General features: G+C 54.7%; 1 pseudogene; it reads right to left on the bottom strand.

Moving 5' to 3' along the window:
- Positions 1-3,429: 3,429 nt before the first annotated feature.
- On the bottom strand, positions 3,430-4,218 carry LOC144774137 (homeobox protein Hox-B1-like; annotated as a pseudogene).
- Positions 4,219-4,481: the final 263 nt, after the last annotated feature.

Here is a 4,481-nt window from a genome sequence, read left to right as displayed (position 1 = left end):
GCACACACCAACAATGTCTGCAAGGTGATAGTCACAGCCACAGGCGCCAATCGCCCCAGAGTGGTATGCCACTGTGTGTGTTCTGGAAGGGGGTCGAGCCTCTAGCCAGCCACAAGCCGCACCCGAACCTAGCCGGCTGCCTCTGCAGTGCGCCGGGCCCCACCCTCAGCAACCACTTCTACCAGCGGTCACGCTCGTGCCCCCCCTGCACTGGCTGCCAGCTTAAGGACCGTGCATGCCGCCCCCCCGGGGATGCAGGGCACCAGCCAAAATTTCTCCACAAGCTGCTGCAAGTAGGCGGTGAGCTCCGCCAACTAGGGTGAAGGGCTCCTCGTGTAGCGCACAGCGGGGCATTCCCAAGTTCTCCCTCTCACCTCCGATGCTCTTCGAGGCCGCAGGGCGGGCCCGCATGGTGTCCAGGGCAGAAAGAGCCCCGCAGCCGAATCCACCAACCGAGGATTTGACTACAGGCGAAGACAGACTCAGGCTATCGTTCCCATTCGCCAGGTGTGGTTGCCGGATTATGGGCTGACTCCCGCGTAGCAACCTCGCAGCTCAGGTCACCGCTGCTGCCGGTCACGCCTCCACGCACCACAATGCAGGGATCAAAGGGCCCCCAAATGAGAGAATGGGCCGAGGTGCTAGACTCGGAATCGCCTGCCGCCGGGCCTCTCCGCAGCAGCGCAGGCTGGTGCAGCCTCAAACTTTAGGCCGCGGCTCCGCCCCTGGTCGTAGGCCTCGATCTCATGTGCGGCGTCCTCTGCTCCACACCGCAGCCCCGGGGAGGTTTTCCAGCAGAGCGGGGGCTACAGACCCCCAGCGTGCAGCTCCGGACAGGATTTTGGCCCAGGGTAGGCTGTAGCTGGCCCGAGCCTGATATTTTGCACCCGGGCCAGAGGGAGAGACGAGAGGACACGTCTCACATCGCCACCATTTTGGCCACGCCCCTTCATCCCCCCCCCCCGGTGCATGGTATTTAAAATGTAGGACATGTGGGTTTATGATTTACTGGGAGTGAAAAACTCCTAAAGTTGTTTTTCACTACTTTAAGGCCTATGTCTCCCATTGAATAAACACTGGGTCACCTTATTACTTTTAATGAGTGCTATATTCGGATTGTAAACAGATAGAGATGTGCTTTTTAGACTCAAATGAACTGTAATTTAAAATCCTCCTTAAAGGTGAAGTCGGATATTAAGTCACGATTCTGAAAATGACACTCTTAGAAAGTAGGTATCGTCTTGTACTAACAATTTGAGTCTTCAGCCAGTGTTCTGGGTCACATGACTGTGAATGGCTCTGCTGTTGAGGGTTTGTGTATTTCCTCCAATCTGAGACACAGAGGGGACTATGTGGGCAGGATGGGTAATCCTGCCAGGATGGCTGGGGTAGAGCTGTGACATTCTACACTTGCACTTTAAAGAGCTTGCCTCCAGCACACAAAAAGTAACCTGGCAATCTTGTCACCCCAGACATCTTGGAGCCTTGACAGGGGAAACAAAGAACCTTCCAGAACCAGATGTGAAGGTAAGACCCTCAAAACCACTCTACAGTACATTCCACTCCTAGACCTGTGGAATACTTCAGAAGGACTGCCCTGCCACCAGAAAGCTCCCTTGCTGCTCAAAGGACTGCCTTACTGCGTGATGGGCTGCCTTGCTATTTGAAGGAGACACGGACTAGCTCCTCCAACCCAAGAGCACCAGAGTGTCTCCAAGAGCTTGCTGGCGGGCCTTCTGCGTGAGATACAGGGACATAACAAGCTCTTGAGGCCCTGAACACTGCTGCTGGCCTCTGCTGGAGTGCATCCAAGCCCTCAAGTGGTACCTCCCAGGTCCTGTACCTGTGGAAGTGGTGTTGGTGGTGCTGCTTATGCCTAACTCTAAACAGAGATACTTTTTCAAGAAAAGCTGACTGGAGAAGCGACAGAAGATTGGATCCCACCTGCCAGCCGATCTGCCAAAGGTGCATCGAAGGTCGGTCTGACTTTACGGTAGCTACTGCTTCATTCTACCCTGTAGTAGCAAATCATCTTCAGCAGGACCTTTTGATGCAAGTATTGGCCTCGTTGAACGCTCCTTTTTTAGGGGGGGGGGAGTTTTATATAGTGCTAACTTGACCCTAAAGTACCAGGTATCAGAGCTCTTTACAAGAGCATCAGTTTTGTTACAGATGGACACATTCATTTTTTTGTTAGGCACGGGGAGATTAAGTGATTTGCCCAGAATCGCAGGATGTTGAGCACAAGTCCGTAAGTACAAATCTTTAATGGGCTCAACAACGACAAACGCCCTTTTGACAATGACACCCTCCTTGGCCTGAAAATTCATTTATTAGGTCTCGCTCAAGACCTATTGCTGCTAAGATGCCTGTCAAGGGAGACAGACCGGTGCACGAGCTGCTCAGGGTCTGTGGACGCGCTTACACAGGCCGGCCGTAGGCACGCACACACGCGCATACACACAGACAGACGCACACATGCACGCGCGCGCGCACACACACACACACACACACACGCACACACAGACAGACACACACACGCCGCCGCCCCCCCTTACCCGCCGCCGCATGACCCACATCTTCTTCTCATGCCTCGATCTTTGTTGTTTCTCCTGTTACTGCTTCCTCCTCTATATCTTGCTCTACCTTCTTCGCCGGCGGCAGTCCCAGGGCCGGTCCTAGGCATGGTCTGTGTGGGCAGCTGCCCAGGGTGCCCCGCAGAATAGACCGCAGATCAGTGGGCCCGGCCTGACATGAAATGCGGAAAGTGCACTCGCGCAGGCAGGAAGTGGAACTAGTGCACGTCACAGTGCGCGCGCGCACCCCTCGTGGTGGTGGTGCCGTGCGCGGTCCATACGATGTGGATCCCAGGGCTGTCAATTTGGTAGCGCTACCAATGACGGCCCTGGACATCATTTTGGCCAGCCCCCACTCAGCAGTGACACAGCACGCCCGCCGCATGCGCTCCCTGGCCTACAGTCTCTACTCTCTTCAGCCAGGAGCAGGGTGGAGTCGGGAGTCGGTTTGGGCCGCGTTGGCATAACGTCTTAGATGAAGGTAAGATCACAGTCTGTTTACTATCTGGTTGTCACACAGGTATCACTGACTCTTAAACATGAGATATGTGTGAGTCCATTGCACATATCACACAGGCCTCTCCAGCCCCCGAACATGAGATCTTTGTAAATACACCTTACATATCACGCAGACACCAACAACCCCTGAACAAGAGATCTGTGAGACTACACAGATCACACAGGCCTCTCGAGCCCCTGAACATGAAAACTGTGTGAGTCCACTGCACGGATCACACAGGCCTCTCCGAAGTGAGATCTGTGGGACTGCACTGGACAGATCGTGAGATCACTGTGAGTGCACTGTATAGATGACAGCTCTTCTGGTTGAAGCATTGCTGCTCACTAAAGAGCTCTATAAACTATAGTGAACAAAGCCACTTACCGGTTTTGGGGGATTTCTCTTCACTTTCATCCAGTCGACGGGGTGCGTGGTGGAGGCCTGTTCGGGGTCTCCGAGAGGCGAGGTGGGCATGTGAGTGTAGGTGCCCTGCAGGAAGCCCTGCTGCTCCTCTAGAAAGGGGTGCTGCTGCTGGTAGAGGCCGGGCCCGGAGGATGGGCAGTAGGTGTCCTTCAGCCGCCGAGGCTGGATCCTGTGTTGGCGGGGTATACAGAGGGCTGGAAGTACATCCCCTTGCCCTCCTGGCTCAGGTAAAACTGGTGCCCGTAACCCGTGCCGCAGCTTTGAGAAGGGTACACTGGCGCCTGGCCAGGGTATGCCAGGCCAGCCCCCGATGGGTAGGCTGAGCCCTGTTGATGGAGCTGGCTGGACACAGCTGCGCTGCCCCCCACCATGAAGCGCCCATCTCCATTGTAAGTGTCAGCACCTGAGCAGGCAGGGAAGGCTGGGGCACCCTGGTCCAGGGTGTGGTGGTAGCCCTTGGGCGAGTAGGCGCTCGTCCCGCGGCTACAAATTGCATTCTCTAAAAAGGAGTTCATCCTGGGATTGTCCATCTGCGACTGCCAGCGGAGTGACAACCTGTGTGAGAAGACTCCTCCTGCCCCGAGACCTTTGGATAGACTGTCAGAGCTGTGAACGGTCCCTTCCATGGAGGGCGAGCCTTCAATCCTCGTTCTCTGCACCCAGGACATGTGTCTCTGGCGAGTAGCCAATGGCAGAGGACCTCCTGAAGCCTGTCACATATCTGAGCCCATCCATCACCACTCTGACATTTGCATGACAAAAAAACTTCAATCAAACCCGGCCCATCAATCTGATAACAACACACTCTTTGCTGACGCTCACATTGAATAACAGAGGAAGCCGTGATTCAAATCCGCTTTCTATGAATACTGGTTTCAGTTCACTCCCAGGCTTTTCTTGTTATCACCGAGAAACTTCAACACACCGAATACCTTTAACAATAGGATACTAGTGAGAAATCTCAGCGGGGGGCACACTCCACG

Source organism: Lissotriton helveticus, chromosome 8, assembly GCF_964261635.1.
Source record: "Lissotriton helveticus chromosome 8, aLisHel1.1, whole genome shotgun sequence".
NCBI classification, from domain to species: domain Eukaryota; kingdom Metazoa; phylum Chordata; class Amphibia; order Caudata; family Salamandridae; genus Lissotriton; species Lissotriton helveticus.
The sequence above is the reverse complement of the archived record's forward strand: the minus strand, read 5'-3'. Positions and strand labels throughout refer to the sequence as shown.